The sequence below is a fragment of the Mesoplodon mirus genome (genome assembly GCF_964341445.2).
Source record: "Mesoplodon mirus genome assembly, chromosome: 3".
NCBI lineage: Eukaryota > Metazoa > Chordata > Mammalia > Artiodactyla > Ziphiidae > Mesoplodon > Mesoplodon mirus.
The window spans coordinates 194,624,107-194,642,217 of NC_138978.1; positions in this window are offsets into that span (position 1 = coordinate 194,624,107).

The following is an 18,111-nucleotide window of genomic DNA, read 5'->3' on the forward strand; positions in this document are numbered from 1 at the left end:
GGCTAGGCAGCCCTGTAACCTCAGTTCTCTGATGAATCTAAGAAATATAACTGATTTTTAGTTTGTTCAGCAATTTTGTTTTTGTGATGGAGTGATAACTTCTAAGATCTTTTTGTGTTGGAACTAAATCCAGAAGTCTTTCTTATTTATATTTAATTGTGATTTATGTTTTTATGTTCCTATCTTCTATAATATTCTTATTTTTTTAGCTGAGTTTGAAATACAAGGTTGCAGTTTTTACCCTATTTGCTAGCATGCCTTTCTGGCAATTTTTTTCTTCTTGTAAGGATATTATCTTATTTCTTATTATTCTTTTGCCCATAGTGAAATCACTTAGGATTCAACCACAATTATTTGCTGCTTTTTATTCTTGCTTCCTAAAGTTTTAAAAAAGAGAGAATAGGTCAGGATAGTCATTTTAACTTTATTGCACTAATGTTCTATGTTCTATTATTTTCATGAAGTGTTAAATTTCATATAATATAAATGTATGGTCCCAGACTTCTTGGGATTTCTTGTCTTTGTTCTTCTTCTGAAGTGTTTTCTAAGACTTCTTTTTTAAATTTAATTTTTATTTTATATTAGGGTATAGTTGATTTATAGTGTTGTGTTAGTTTCAGGTGTACAGCAAAGAGGTTCAGATATTTATATATATATAAATATATAGTGGGTTTATTTCTGGGCTTTCTATCCTGTTCCATTGATCTATATTTCTGTTTTTGTGCCAATATCATATGGCTTTGATGACTGTAGCTTTGGAGTATAGTCTGACGCCAGGGAGCCTGATTCCTCCAGCTCCGTTTTTCTTTCTCAGAATTGATTTGGCTATTTGGGTTCTTCTGTGTTTCCATACAAATTGTAAGAGTTTTTGTTCTAATTCTGTGAAAAATACCATTGGTAACTTGATAGGGATTGCATTGATCTGTAGATTGCTTTGGGTAGTATGGACATTTTCACAATATTGATTCTTTCAATCCAGGAACATGATATATCTCTCCATCTCTTTGTGTCATTTTTTTATTTCACCAGAGTCTTATAGTTTTCAGAGTACAGATCTTTTGTCTCCTTAGGTAGGTTTATTCCTAGGTATTTTATTCTTTTTGATGTGATGGTAAATGAAGTTGTTTCCTTGATTTCTCTTTCTGAACTTTTGTTGTTAGTGTATAGGCATGCAAGAGATTTCTGTATATTAATTTTGCATCCTGCAACTTTACTAAATTCACTGATGAGCTCTAGTAATTTTCTGGTAGCATCTTTAGGATTCTCTGTGTATAGTATAATGTCATCTTCAAACAGTGTTACTTCTTCTTTTCCTATTTGGATTGCTTTTATTTCTTTTTCTTCTCTGATTGCCATGGCTAAGACTTCCAAAACTATGTTGAACAATAGTGGCAAGAATGGACATCCTTGTCATCTTCCTGATCTTAGAGGAAATGCTTTCAGCTTTTCACTATTGAGTATGATGTTAGCTGTGTGTTTGTCATATATGACCTTTATTACATTGAGGTAGGTTACCACTATACCCACTTTCTGGAGAGTTTTATCATAAATGGGTATTGAATTTTGTCAAAAGTTTTTTCTGTGTCTATTGAGATGATCATATGGTTTTTTATTCTTCAGGTTGTTAATGTGGTGTATCACACTGATTGATTTGCAGATACTGAGAAATCCTTGCATCCCTGGGATGAGTCCCACTTGATCATAGTGTATGATCCTTTTAATGTATTGTTGGATTTGGTTTGCTAATATTTTGTTGAGGATTTTTTTATCTATGTTCATCAGTGATATTGGCCTGTAATATATATATTTTGTGTGTGTGTGTGTGGTATCTTTGTTTTTTGTGTGTCAGGGTGATGGTGGCCTCATAGAATGAGTTTGGGAGTGTTCCTGTGCAAATTTTTGGAATAGTTTCAGAAAGGTAGGTGTTTACTCTTCTCTAAATATTTGTTAGAATTCTACTGTGAAGGCATCTGGTCCTGGACGTTTATTTGTCGGAAGTTTTAAATCACATTTTCAGTTTCAGTACTTGTGATTGGTCTCTTCATATTTTCTGTGTCTTCCTGGTTCAGACTTGGAAGATTGTACCTTAATAAGAATTCTGGGTGGTCCATTACCTGGGCATATAATTGCTTGTAGTAGTCTCTTATCCTCTGTATTTCTGTGTTGTCAGTTGTAACTTCTTTTTCATTTCTAATTTCATTGATTTGAGGCCTTTCCCTTTTTATCTAGATGTCTGACTAAAGTTTTATCAATTTTATCTTTTCAAAGAACCAGCTTTTAGTTTCTTTGATCTTTTCTATTTTTTTCTTCTTCTCTATTTCATTTATTTATGTTCAGATCTTTGTGATTTCTTTCCTTCTACTAACATTGGGTTTTGTTTGTTCTTCTTTCTCTAGTTGCTTTAGGTGTAAGCTTACATTGTATATTTGAGATTTTTCTTCTTTCCTGAGGTAAGATTGTTCCTGTAAACTTCCCTCTTAGAACTGCTTTTGCTGTGTCCCACAGGATTTGGATTGTCCTATTTTCATTGTCATCTTTTATCTAGTTATTTTTTACTTTCTTCTTTGAGTTCTTCAACAATCCATTGGTTGTTTAGTAACATATTGTTTAGCCTCCACATGAATGTGATGTGTTTTTTACAGTTTTTTTCCTTGTAATTGATTTGTAATCGCATAGCATTGTGGTCAGAAAAGATACTTGATATGATTTCAGTTTTCTTAAGTTTACCGAGGCTTGCTTTTTGACCCAGCATGTGATCTATCCTGGAGAATGTTCTATGTGCACTTGAGAAGAATGTGTATTCTGCTGCTTTTGGATGGAATGTTCTATAAATATCAATTCAGTCCATTTGTTCTAATGTGTCATTTAAGGTCTGTGTTTCCTTATTGATTTTCTGTCTGGATGATCTGTCCATTGATGTAAGTGGGGTATTAAAGTCTCCCACTATTATTGTGTTACTGTCAATTTCCCCTTTTTTGGCTGTTAGCATTTGCCTTATATATTGAGATTCTCCTATGTTGGGTGCATATATATTTAAAATTGTTATATCTTCTTCTTGGATTGATCCCTTGATCATTATGTCATGTACTTCTTTGTCTCTTCTGACAGTCTTTATTGTAAAGTCTGTTTTGTCTGATATGAGTCTTCCTACTCCAGCTTTCTTTTGATTTCCATTTGCATGGAATATCTTTTTCCATCCCATCACTTTCAGTCTGTATGTGTCCCTAGGTCTGAAGTGGGTCTCTTGTAGATAGCATATATATGGGTCTTGTTTTTATATCCATTCACCCAATCTATATCTTTTGGTTGGAACATTTAATCCATTTACATTTAAGGTAATTATTGATATGTATGTTCTATTGCCATTTTGTTAATTGTTTAGGATTTGTTTTGTAGGTCTTTTTTCTTTCCTTCCTCTTTTATTCTCTTGTGATTTTATTACTATCTTTAGAGTTGTGTTTGGACTGCTTTTTCTTTTGTGTGTGTGCATCTATTGTAGATGTTTGGTTTGTGGCTACCATGAGTTTGTGATATAGCTGGCAAGTTTATTTAAGTTGCTATTGTCCTAAATTCAAATGTATTTCCAATATCCTGCATTTGTACTCTGCTCTTCTCATGATTATTGGTTTAGATATGTGTGTGTGAATGATTTCCTAACTTTACAGTATGTTTGCCTTTTCTGGTGGCTTTTCCATTCATAATTTTCTTGTTTCCAGGTGTGACCTTTTCTGCCTAGAGAAGTTCCTTTAGTATTTGTTGTAAAGCTGGTTTTGTGATGCTGAATTATCTTAGATTTTGCTTGTCTATAAAGATTTTGATTTCTCCATTGAATCTGAACAAGAGTCTTACTGGGTAGAGTGTGCTTGGTTGTAGGTTTTCCCCTTTCATCACTTTAATTTTTTTGTAAAGTGTGTTAGTTTCTGCTCTATAACAAAGTGAATCAGGTTTGTTAAAAAATGATCATTCTGATCATCACTTTAAATATATTGTGCCACTCCCTTCTGACCTGCAGTGTTTCTGCTGAAAAATCAGCTGATAACCTCATGTGGATTCCCTTTTATGTTATTTGTTGCCTTTCCCTTGTTGCTTTTAATATTTTTTCTTTGTCTTTAATTTTGTCAATTTGATTAATATCTGTCTTGATGTATTCCTACTTGGGTTTATCCTGTATGGGACTCTCTGCACTTCTTGGATTTGAGCGAGTGTTTCTTTTCCCATGTTCAGGATGTTTTTGGCTATAATCTCTTCAGATATTTTCTCAGGCCCTTTCTCTCTCTTCTTCTTTTTCTGGAATCCCTATAATGTGACTGTTGGTGCATTTAATGTTGTCCCAGAAGACTCTGAGACTGTCCTCATTTCTTTTCATTATTTCTTCTCTATCCTGTTCTGCAGCAGTGATTTTCACCAGTCTGTCTTCCAGCTCACTTATTCGTTCTTCTGCCTCATTTATTCTCCTATTGATCTTCTGTTGTATTTTTCATTTGTTATTGTATTATTCGTCTCTCTGTTTGTTCTTTAAATCTTCTAGCTCTTTGTTAAACATTTCTTCTATATTCTCTGTCTGTGCCTCCAATCTTTTTCTGAGATCTTGGTTCATCTTTACTATCATTACTCTGATTTCTTTTTCAGGCAGATTTCCTGTCTCCACTCCACTTAGTTCTTCTGAGATTTTATCTTGTTCCTTTGTGTGGAATATATTTCTCTGCTGTCTCATTTTATCTAATTTTCTATGTTTGTTGTCTCTGTTTCTCAGGCTGCAGATTTGTAGTTCTTGCTTCTGGTGCCTTCCCATTGGTGGGTGGACCTTGGTCTTGTCCCTCTGGTTGGCAGCCCATATCAAGAGCTGTGTTTAGAGGTGGCTATGCACTCAGTACAACTTTAGGCAGCCTGTCTGCTGATGGGTGGAGCTGTGTTCCCACCTTCTTGGTTGTTTGACCTGAAATGTCCCAGCACTGGAGTCTGCAGTTTGTTGGGTGGGAGAAGGTCTTTGTGCAAAAATGGCAACCTCCAGGAGAGATCACGCTGATCAGTATTTCTTGCAGCCTCAGCCACCTGTGTCCCTGCCCCGACCATGGACCACAGCTGACCCCCACCTCCCCAGGAGACCCTCCAAGACCTGCAGGTTGGTCTGGCCCAGGTTTCTATGGAGTCACTGCTTTGTCTCAAGTCCCATGCACATGAAACCTTGTGTGTGCCCTCCAAGAGTTGAGTTTCTCTTTCCGCCAGTCCTGTGCAGCTCCTGCACTCCAGCCCCAATGGCTTTCAAAGCCAAATGGTCTGGAGTCTCCTCCTCCTGATGCCAGACCCCCAAGGCAGGGTAGTCTGCTGTGGGACCCAGAACTCTCACTCCTGTGGGAGAACCTCTAAAACATAATTATTTTACAGTTTTTGGGTCACCCACCAGCATGTATAGGATTTGATTATACTGCAGAAACACCCCTCCTACCATCTCATTGTGGCTTTTTCTTTGTCTTTGGATGTAGAATAACTTTTTTGTAGGTTCCAGTCTTTTTTGTTGAAGGTTGTTAAGCAGTTAGTTGTGATTTTGGTGTTTTCATGACAGGAGGTGAGCTCAAGTCCTTCTGCTCTGCCATCGTCTCCAGTTTACCATCTCTGCAACATTCAGAGTTATGACTGCTTCTTTTTAAAACATACCACAGTAACAAGAAGGTTTTATATGAAGCCACCTCCTCAGGTTGTTTGATGTAGTGCAGCCAGAGTGATGTTTCTAGACATGTGTTCTCTGTGTCAAGTTACGGAAGGGCACAATTGGTCAAACCAGGTCCATTTGCCCCACAAATGAGCCAAACACTGAGATGCCCACTGAAGTTTGTTTGTTATTTTTCCCTAGGACTTATATTTCCTTTGACCAATGGACTGAATCATGTCCCCCACCCAAATTCACCTCTTGAAGCCCTAACACACAAAATGAATGCACTTAAATGTAGGACCTATAAGAAGGTAATAATGGTTAAGTGAAGTCATAATTGGGGCCTTACTCCAATAGGACTGGTGTTCTCATACCAAATGAGAGAGACACAAAGGATCCATGTTTCTTCATGTGCACACAGAGGAAAAGAAAGGTCATGTGAGGACACAACAAGCCAGAAAGAGAACTCTCATCAGAATCAAATTTTCCAGCATCTTGATCTTGAATTTCTATCCTCCAGAAAATAATTCCTGTTGTTAAGGCACCCCATCTGTAGTATTTTGTTATGGTGGCCCTTCCTGACTAATACACCCCCTTATCCATGTTCTATTCAATTTATTTTCTGTTCCTGTGAGTTTCTCCTTAGTGTAGGACTTTGTCTTGGAGGGGAGATTTGAATAGTTAGTTTGGAGACATTATAGGGCCTATACTGCTTTCATTTCTGCACATCTTACAAATATTGGCCCATCACACTTTACCGTGTGTAGCTTTGGCTATTTGGGGTTCTCCAGTTTTCATGTTTTTCAGATACCCTATTGCTTCCCTCTTCTTTTTTATGCACAGATACTATATGGATCCTGCCCTACCCCTACCCCTAGTCTAGTTAATATGTTTGTTTTGATGGTTAACTTGGAAACATTAAAAACACTACTGCCACTCCTGTTTTCCCAGAATTCTCAATTTAAAAAAAAATGACACTGGAAATTAGTTATTACTGGACTTGATATTTATATACACTGACATTTTGGAAATGAATATTAAATATATTATTTCCAAGCACAGAGAAAAAGAAGTAGAGATTAATAGGTTCCAGGAGTTGTCATACCAAGTTTATTTGTTTAATATGGTTATCAAACTATTAAAATACCTTCATCAAAGTGTTCTTGATTTTTTCAGTAATATATCAAAAGAAGATATTTCATTATCTCAACAATAGTATCATGTACTAGTCCAGATTTGCTAAATTGCAGGGGACAGAAATTTAACTCAAGCTAGTGTAGTAGAAAGATTTCTTGGCTCAGGAACCAAGTTGGTTTTCCTTACAGTGAGCTAGGTCCCTGTAGGGATCTTACAGAAGGAAACCAGAGCCACAAGGCAAAGAGAACTCTCCCTCTTTTATACATTTGCCTTTGCTTGACTTTGTACTCACTTAGTATAAATTTTCCTGATACAATAAAAAAGAAGACTACTAGCAGTCCCCAATGTATATACGTCTTTTCAGGAAGATACTCAAAAAAGAGAAAATCCCTTTTCCTCTAACTCTAAATAAAACAATCCTGAAGAAGCACTCTCTTGACCTAGATCGAGTCACCTGCCCATGCTGGAACAATCACTGGACAGAGAAATTAAATGCTTTTATTAGACCTGGATCAGTGGTTCGACTTTGTGTCTGTGGAGGAAAGGTATTGCAGCTCCATTTAGCACCACAGCTGTAGAGGGAGAGGAGCAGACTTTGGACAGAAACAACTTCCCAATAGAACTAGGCATGAGTGAGTTCTCAGCCAATAACTAAACATGACATATTTGAGATTAACATAATAATTGTACACTAAAAGTGTTGATTAGGATTCATGACCTGCTGGAGGTTAAATTCTAGTGGTGACCAGAATGTTGTAGTGCTTGCCAAATCTGATTCCAAAACTTTACCAACTGCAATGGAATTAATAAGTGTAATTGAATAATTTGCAGAAGCCACAAACCTTGACGGGCATAACTAGTGTGCTGGTAGATACTAGTCTTTGTGTTTACATTCATCACTAGAGACTGATATTTATTTATTGAAGTATAAATACTTCAATAATAGACACATCTTAAATGTACAGGTTAATAAGTTTTGACAAATATAACTCAAATTTCAATCAAAATATACAACACTTTCATGACCCAGAAAGGTTCCCTTCCAATACTGAGAGGCCGCTTCTCCTACAATTTCCATCACCATTGCCTGTTTCTCAACTGCACACAATGGAATTATATGTAAGCACTTTTTGTGTCTGATTCTTTCTCTCAACATAAGCTTTTGAGATTTATGCATATTATTCTGTGTATCAATTGTTCAGTTTTTATTGTCACAAAGTACATGCTTATGAATTTCATTTATCTATTTTCCTGTTGTTGAATGTAGAAGTTGTTTTTGTTACTCAGCAGGGTTCTTGGCTTCCTTAATCAATAGAAATTGATAAGAGGCCAAACAAGAAATTCAGGCAAGGCTTTACTGGGACTCCTGCTGCAGCAGTGGGGAGTGGTAACAAGTAACAGATTCCCTTACTTGCTTGCTCACTACCCAAGGAGGGACAAGCTTGTTCCTTATGTGGGGTGAGGGTAGGGGTGTGTCCAGGTGTCTGGCTGGAGGGGTAGCTTAGGTGGTCTGCCCACCCCTTAGGTGGTGTTGAGTGCAGGGGGCATGTGCAGTGCCCTGCTTTTGCTTCTGGCTCTTCAGAAGTGGCAGTTGGTCTTTTTGGTCTTTTTCTATCTTGTCGTCCATAATTTGCCCCAGCTGCACATGCACACAGTTATTTTTAGTCTTGTATGGTTTCTTCGTATTTTGGTGCTCAAGGAGACGTTTGCCCAGGTGCAAGCACTGCAACAAAAGGTCCCAGATCCCAGCCTGTCTCATTCCTCACTGAGGGATTCCACACCCCTTATTCTTAAAGGGTAAGAGGCCGAAGGTCTCTTCTTCTGAAACTTCTTCCTGCTGGATAGGGGCTGCAGATCGTAGCCTACCCTAGAGGCATAGAAGTCCCTCACTGACTTTTCCAAGAACCTGTAGGGACCTGGGCCACTCTCCACTGGAATGGGTTGAATTCCTTGAGGCATCATGAGACTTACTTCAAACTGTTGGAGCCTAGAAGACACAAACTTAACCAGAAGATTAAATAAACAAGCACCAAAAGGGAGAAGAACAACAATAGTTGTTAAAGGACATAGAAGGGGAAGGAACCAGGTTAACTTTGGGAGGGCTTCCTTAACTGTTAACCAGACAGTGGTGGTGATATCACCCCTGCCAAAATTGTGAAGCCACTCTGCCGGGGCATGTATTTCCTTGATATTAAATTCTATCTTCCCTGTTGCATTGATCCAGGTACAGCTGGAAGTATTAATTATCACACAAACTCCACCTTGTTCTGCCAAAAGGTAATCAAGAGCTAGATGATTGTCAGGAACTACATTAGCGAAAGAAACAAGAGAGGTCTTAAGTCCCATTAAGGCTTGTTCCATCTGTTCCATCATATAACGAAGCTGTCTGCGGTTTCTCAGCATTGCTTCCTGATAGGTAAAGCCTCCCCATGGAGCTGCCAGTCCTATGGGCAAGTCTGCCCCTGCTAAGATCATTTCTAGTGCTCTCTGGGTTTGGTGGTGAGCTGGGATGGTCCTTCTTATCTCTATAGTCACTACAGTTCACTCTCCTATGAAGTGGACATTATCAGTGCATTTATAGGCTATAGCTTGGTTGGAGAAGGACAGGGGTCTCGTCATAATTCTGTAACATATGATGGTTTAGGTGTCCAGAGAGGAAAACAAATCCTTCAGTGGTGCAGACCTGGATGTCTGTTTCACAGTTGTTAAGAGTGGATAGTCTTGAAAGACATAACTGTTGTCAGTACTTGAACAATTAGGGGACATCAGACCATTATGTTAATAATTAAACATATAAAGCTCTACAACATTATTTTTTTACAAGTTGCTTATGTATGATCCTGCTGAGTACAAGAGCAAGAATGGCAAATAGGAGTCCAACTCACTACATCACTTTACTTATCTGTTGATGATTCCTGTCTTTTGAATAGGCATCTCAGATTTTCCACTGACTCACAGATGGATTGCTCTTCTGTTGTGACCTGAGGGGTTTCTGGAGGGAAAAGCTTTAGTCTGGACAAATGTACCCAACTAGATATCCCTTGCAGTTTGACAATAGTGGGGGTGGCTAAAATTACTTTATAGGGGTCCTTCCATCTCATCAATAATTGGTCTTGGGGGGACCCCTATTTCCAGGTTTTAAGAAAAACTTGGTCCCCAGGGCTTCTTTGTGAAGGAACTGCTGCTTCCTCTGTATTTTTAGTGGGAGCTGGCAGTGCCATGTGGGCATAGTCCTGGATTGCTTTCTGCACTTGCCCTAGATTAATAATATATCTCAGGGTCCGGTTCACTTCCTCATCCAGTGGAACATCAGTAGTAAGAAATGGCCTCCCATAAGTCATTTCAAATGGGCTAAGCCTCACACCACCCCTGGGGGCTACACAGACCCTAAGGAGTGCAATAGGAAGCAAGTTGGTCCAGGGTTCGTGCGTTTCTTGGTAGAGCTTTGCTAAAGTTTTCTTTAAAGTATGGTTAATTTTCTCTACCTTCCATAACGACGGAGTGCCAAGAGGTATGTGGCTTGTCGTCTATCCGTAGGGCTATCATGAGCCCCTGTGTGATTTTGGCTATAAAAGAGGACCCATTATCACTCTGGAGGGACTTTAGGAGTCCAAACCAAGGAATTATTTCTTTTAAAAGGGACCTACAGATGTCCATAGCCTTTTCAGATCTGGTGGGGAAGGCTTCAAGCCATCCCATGAAAATATCAACACCAGAAGATATTTATATCCTGATCATGAGGGCATTTGGGTGAAATTTAACTGCAAGTCTTCCCCTGGATATGTCCCTTGGCATTGAATTGGCCTGAGTAACAAAGGGGAGATTGGATGGGTCTGTGGGTTATTATGGGCACATAAATCACAAGCAAGCATTACTTGTCTTACTGTTCTTTTAAGCCCCTTCCCTGAAAACGCCTTTTGCATCAAATCCCAAAGTATATCCCTCCCATAGTGGGTGGCATCATGTCAGTTCTTAGTGAGTTTCCACTGTTGGGACTCAAGGATTAGAACTTTATCCTCCTTTTTCATACCAGCCTGGGCTTCCTTTCACACAGCCACATTTCTCAGCATTTTCTTTTTCCTGTGGGGAATACTGGGGGAGGCTAGGGAGTTCAGGGGGGCCAATCACTAGGGCCATAACTTGCTCAGGCTCCTGCAGTTGAGCTGCCTGTTTTGCAATTTGATCAGCTCTGCTCTTCCCTTGACTCACAAAAGATCTATCCCTCTGATGGCCCCTACAGTGGATACTGCTACCTGGGTCAGGAGCTACACTGCTTCTAAAAGAGCAAGAATCAAACCTTTATGTTTCATGTGGGAATTTCTAGCAGTTAACATTCCTCTTTCTTTCCAAATGGCAGCATGAGCATGCAGCATGTGGAACCCATATTTAGAATCAGTAAAAATATTTAATTTCTTATCCTTCCCTAATTGCAAACCTCTCATTAATGCAATTAGTTTGGCCTTCTGAGCTAACAGGATCAAAGGCCTGTGGATGACGTGAGTGAGCTTGGAAGTGGACCATCCCCAGCCCAGTCTTGTATTAGCCTACTCTTAATAAAATCCATTTACCTAATTAAATTTAATGCAACCTTAGAAAGTCCTGACCACATACAAAATTCTTTTACCAATGTTCTTTTTCCACACACCTTTTACAACTTTCTGTAGCCCTATTATTTTGTCCTTTATTCTTTTCCTATTCAGAAATAACCAGCTTTAGGACCAAAATCACCATTTTTCCTTTAACAAAATATATTTCCATTCCTCATACTTTCTTTTTCTGAAAACACACATCCTACTTTCCTTAAGCAACCATAAACTGTCTTTTACATTACCATTCCCTGATTGGAGTATCCCATAACCTCTAGAAATATGTATCTACCCAAAGCACAATTTCTTTCTTTAATGTGGTACAAGATATGTGTCTAATAAACCCAAACATCTTTAGTTTCCCTCTCAAAAGAAAACAAAAGTGGGAAAATTTAGGCCTAGTTAGCAGTTCATGTTCTAATATTTCATCTTATTTTAAATGGCCTGGATACTCAGTAGATATCTATCATTTACCTTTGTTTAGTTTCAAGTTACCAAAATTTGGAGGTACTATTTTAGATGGACATTTCCAAAACATAATTATTCCTATAGAGTTTACCAAAAAGCCCTTATTCCAGTTATATTTACTTGAAAGTTTAATCATATAAGGTTATTTTCCTCATTGACAGATTTTTTTTTTTTTTTTTTTTTTCCGGTACGCGGGCCTCTCACTGCTGCGGCCTCTCCCATTGCGGAGCACAGGCTCCAGACGCGCAGGCTCAGCAGCCATGGTTCACGGGCCCAGCCGCTCCACAGCATGTGGGATCTTCCCGTACCGGGGCACAAACTCGCGTCCCCTGCATCGGCAGGCAGACTCCCAACCACTGCGCCACCAGGGAAGCCCCTCTGGTTGACAGATTTTATAACAGAAACAATATACACTTATTGACTTCCAGTAACCTTAGGTACAATAAAAGTATTATACTTAATGTTGATGACTATAAACACAGGTCTGTATTAATTAAACCCACAAGCTTAAGCTGGCTTTAATACCAGATATTATTATTGAATATTTCCCAGCTCACATGAACCTGAAGTGTATTCTGGCGAGTTTTCTTTTATTTTTCTGAGAATGTATATAAACTCTCAATTTCCTTTATGCCAACTAAATACAGCTCATTTATAAGCTAATTTTTACATAAAGATAGAACCAGAGATCTCATAGTTCTCCCACTTGAATTTATAAGGCCTTTTTTCTTCCCCTCAGTCTGGGGGACTACAGGTAGTTCCTGAGAGCACAGGCAGAATAGTTACATTGCAAAGGCAGAGGAGGGAAATGCAAGCTCCTCTCTTTTTTTTTTTGCTCTTTAAAATCTCACTAAGTAGGGCTTCCTGGTGGCGCAGTGGTTGAGAGTCTGCCTGCCGATGCAGGGGACACGGGTTCGTGCCCTGGTCCGGGAAGATCCCACATACCGCGGAGTGGCTGGACCCGTGAGCCATGGCCGCTGAGCCTGCGCATCCGGAGCCTGTGCTCCACAACGGGAGAGGCCACAACAGTGAGAGGCCCGCATACCACAAAAAAAAAAAAAAAAAAAATCTCACTAAGTAACCCAAGGCTGGAGTCTCAGGGAACATGGGCTGTATTTGTATTCAAGTCTTAAGTGTTCCGCCACGCCCACAGTGTTGACAGAGACTTGCAGGAGTGGTTGGACAGACAGACAAAACTACATAAAACAAAGATCCTTTTAAAAACCTGCACCAATGTCAGAAACTTAAAGACACACACAAGCAGTCTTCAGGATGAAGGGGATGGGAGTGTAGGGGTGAGGACCAAGGGAGAGGTAAAGGGAGGAGGGACAGAAAAGACTGAAAAAGAGAGACAAAGAGAGAGATTGCTGTTTCAACCTGCCCCCTGTGGGTGTCTATTCAGACACCAACCTGCACACTTCCAGAAAGGGCCAGTGAAGGAGGGCAGTGGTGGACAGAAGCCAGAAACCAACCAGCTGTATGTCGTCTGTGGGGCTCTGATCCACAGGTGTGACTCTCACCCATGCATACAATTTGTACATCATCTGTGGGTTCCCAACCCACACGTGGGACTTTCACCCATGCATACAGCAGTATGTAGAAATCTGCCACTTCAGCCCATTCCCAGTGGGACTTCTCTTGGTGGCAGGAAAATAAAGGTGAGAATATTGGGACGGTTGGACTTCTAGCCACTACATGATATGAGGTTTGAACCTCTATCATTCTCATAAACCCCCCATCAGGGAGAGCCCACTGGACCAAGGTGTGCCTGGTGTGAGGCGAGCCTCTTCCACCTCTGCTTGTCACCCATCAAGGTGAGCTGCTGCCAGCCAGAGGGAGCAGGGTCCCATAAGCTGAAAGATGTGATGCTGTAGCCGCCCGACATCCGCTCTCCTGGAAGAATAGGACAGAAGTAGGAGAGGACAGGGAGAGGAGATGTAGAGAGATTTCAGAAGAGGGAAAGGGACAAAAGGGGAAAGGGAAGGTGGTGAGGGATAAAGGACAAAGGGGAGAGGAGATGTAGAGAGATTTCAGAAGAGGGAAAGGGACAAAGGGGAAAGGGAAGGTGGTGAGGGATAAAGGACAAAGGGGAGAGGAGATGTAGAGAGATTTCAGAAGAGGGAAAGGGACAAAAGGGGAAAGGGAAGGTGGTGAGGGATAAAGGACAAAGGGGAGAGGAGATGTAGAGAGATTTCAGAAGAGGGAAAGGGGCAAAAGGCGGAAAGGGAAAGTGGTGAGGGATAAAGGACAAAGGGGAGAGGAGATGTAGAGAGATTTCAGAAGAGGGAAAGGGGCAAAAGGCGGAAAGGGAAAGTGGTGAGGGATAAAGGACAAAGGGGAGAGGAGATGTAGAGAGATTTCAGAAGAGGGAAAGGGGCAAAAGGGGGAAAGGGAAAGTGGTGAGGGATAAAGGACAAAGGGGAGAGGAGATGTAGAGAGATTTCAGAAGAGGGAAAGGGGCAAAAGGGGTAAGGGAAAGTGGTGAGGGATAAAGGACAAAGGGGAGAGGAAAAGTGCTGCCTGAATGAGAGTACTGAGGCCCCCAGGGGACAGGAAGGCAGACTTACCAAATGCGGTTACGCTGAAACAAAGGTTCAGGTGCCACTTGTCACCCATGGAGAAGCTGCATTCAGTGGTCCCAGAGGTGCCCACATCCTCTCCCGGGAAGGGGACAATTGTCCTTTCGTGGTTGCCACAAAGTATGTTACCAACCAGGGTTCTTGGCCTTGTTAATAAATAGAAGTGGATAAGAGGCCAGACAAGAAATTCAGACAAGGCTTTATTGGGGCTCCTGCTGCAGCAGTGGGGAGTGGGAACAAGTATCAGGTTCCCTTGCTCGCCTGCTCCCCGAGAGTGGGGGAGAGCTGGTTCCTTATATGGGGGTGAGGGTAGGGGTGTGTCCATGGGTCAGGCTAGCTGGGTGGCTTAGGTGGTCTGCCCACCCCTTTGGTGGTGGTGTGCGCAGGGGGCATGCACAGTACCCTGCTTTTTCTCCCAACCCCTTGCTTTTGCTCCTGGCTCTTCAGAAGTGACAGTTGGGCTTCTTGGTCTTTTTTTATTTCATTGTCCATAATTCACCCCAATTGTGCACGCACACAGTTATTTTTAGTCCCTTATAGTTTCTTTGTATTTTATTGCTCAAGGAGACATTTGTCCAGGTGCAAGCACTGCAGCAAAGGGTCCCAGGTCCCAGCCTGTCTCATTTTCACTTTGGCTTTGAAGAATAAGATTTTTTGTACAAGTCTTTTTGTGGACATAGCACTTTTACTTCTGGAGAAGTAAAACCTGGGGCATGTGCATGTTTAGCTTTATAAGAATTTACCCAATAGTTTTCCAAAGTGATTGCACTTCCACAAGCAATATAAGAAAAATCCAATTTCTTCATATCCTCAACAATATTTCCTATTGTCAATTTTCTTAAATTTAGCCATTCTTGTGGGCATGAAGTATCTCATTTTGGTTTTAATTTGTATTTACCTGATAACTAATGCTATAATATACCTTATTGAGTATTTAGTAGAGATTTTATGTCTTTTTAAAAAAATAAGTGTTTAAGTGCTTTATTTGCTCAGGAGTTATGTATTTTTGATATAATTTATTAGATATTTGTAATATGCATATTCTTTTGGCTGGCAATAAATTCTTTAAGGTTTCATTGATTTTCAAAGGATATTTATGATAGATATGGAATTCTACATTAATATCCTCTCTTTGACATTTTAAAGGTGATGTATCATTGTCTTCTAGCTTGCATTTTTATGATGAGAAGTTAACTATCATTTTTATCATTGTTCACCTGGAGGTGAAGTGTTTTTTCCTCTGAATTCTTTTAAGACCTGCTCTTTATATCTTATTTTCAGAAACTTGATTATGATGTGCCTAGATGAGGCTTTCTTTGCATTAATCAGAATTGAGCTTTATTACATTTCTTGAATTTCTGAGTTGACATTTTGAATTAAATTTGGGAAAGTTCTGGACTACATTTCTTCAAGTCCTCTTTTCCTTCCTCATTCAGTCTCTTCTCTCCTTCTGGAACAGCAGTCACAAATATGTTAGGTGGTGTGATATTATCTCACATGTCACTGAGCCTCCCTTAGTTTTCTTCAATCTTTTCTTTTTATCTTTGCTTCAGTATGAATAATTTCTATTGCTTGGTGGGTTTTCTTCTAATAGCTATGTTTTCTCTTGTTTATGCTCTCTGTATGTCTCATAATGTTTTAATTTTATTGTGTATAAAATGATAGTGGATATTGCTGTATTTGCTTTGTTGTCCTCCTTATTTCATAAAAAACTGCAAGTCTTTTTCTCTGTCTAGTGGTTAGGATGAGGCTTTCTCTATGAGAGCAAGCATTTTGGGGACTGGGTCTGACCTTCACTTGGATTGAACTCAGTGACTGGCCATGCTAAACCCCTATAGCGCTATCGCCGCCTTTTCTACAAGTCAGTATTTGAGCTGAGAGGCAACTGGGTATCAGAGATTTTTTTCTTTTGTTCATCTCTGGATTCAATTCCTCACAATTCAAGAATTGTGAGAACGTGGGGGACTGTTGCTATCTCCCTCTACTTTTGAGTCTGCCCTCAATTGCTCCTTTCCTGGCAAAATTCAGTGATTGGTTAGGGCAAGACACTAGTTGGTCCACATTTGTCTTAACATTTGTCACTCTTCCAGATTCCCCCAAACCCCACCAGCCCAGATTATTTCTTTTTATTCCTACAAAGTCTCTTTGTTTATGTGAGACTTATTCCACCACCATCCACGTGTTCTCAGACCTGAGAACTCTCAGGTTTGGAAGGAGCTGAGGCTCTCTCATCACTGTGAAGGGCTTGTTTCTGTCTAGAATTCAGTTTAACAAGGATTCTTTGCATCCTCTTCCTTGCTATCCTCATAGAAAAGTACTGTTTCTCTGTTGCCCTGGCTTTTCTTGTGATTACCGTGGGACCACAGGTATTTCACATTCTTCATCCTAACTGGAAGCAGAAGTTTGATAAACAGTATAAAGATTTTAAAAGGTCAGATTGACCTTGAAATATTGCCAAAATCACCAAAACTTCCTATGTGAAAACAACTTTCTTCTTATTAAAGTCTTCATAGAAAACTTACAAAACACAGGGAAATTAGAGTGAACTTGATACAATCCATAATCTTATCTTGCTAAGTCAATCATTCTTAATATTGTAGTAGGTTTATCTAATATAAAAACACACTCAGATATGTACAGCTACATGTTTATAAAAATTGGGATAATACTAATCTTACAGTTTTGTTAGTATTATTTATTAAAATTTGGTTCAATTTAATTTGTTCTAATTTAACATTTTTAAGTACAAATATATTAAGTATTAAGAATGGAAACATGTGCAAGACCCAGCTCCTGATCTCCAGGATTTTGCCATCTGATGGGAGAGATATAGATATGGATACAACAAAGTATATGACAGTATTTGTCTTTGTCTATCTCAAGGACATTTGACTAGACTTTGATGTCACATTAAGATTCCATGAGAGGGGTTCCCTGGTGGCGCAGTGGTTGAGAGTCTGCCTGCTGATACAGGGGACACGGGTTCGTGCCCCGGTCCTGGAAGATCCCACATGCCACGGAGCGGCTGGGCCCATGAGCCATGGCCGCTGAGCCTGCGCGTCCAGAGCCTGTGCTCCACAGCGGGAGAGGCCACAACAGTGAGAGGCCGGCGTACCACAAAAAAAAAAAAAAAAAAAAAAAAAGATTCCATGAGTATGGGGTAGGTGTTGTATTGTGTGTGCATGTGTATCTGTGCACATCTCTGTGGTGAGCAGTTGCTCAGAAGAGGGATGAGACATTCTAGTTAGGGTGAGTGATGTAGAGGCAGAAACATTTAGGATATACTCAGGGTGCAGCATGCCGTGTCCAGTACGGCTGGAGGAGAGAGTCTGTGAAGGGGCTGGTGAGAAAGTAGTAGATGAGGGTGGACAGGAAGATCAAAGGCAGGTTGTGAGAGGGTGTGGAAGCCTGGCCAATGATTACAGATTATTCCTTAAAATAGAGACTTCACATCCCTAGGGAGAATCTCAAGTTTTTAAGCCTAGGACTCATATAAATATATCTATAACCTAGAGAGGTATCTCTGTCTACAGTGTGGATGTCCAGGTCAAATGGGAAGAGACCAGACTGGAGGCAGGGAGGTTGACACTCAGGCTGCTTCAGTAGCTGAGGGTGAGGATAAGGAGAAACTGAACTAAGAGGCCATGGGGCATAAGGGTTAAGATGTTCTCAGAAGCAGACTGCCTGGGCT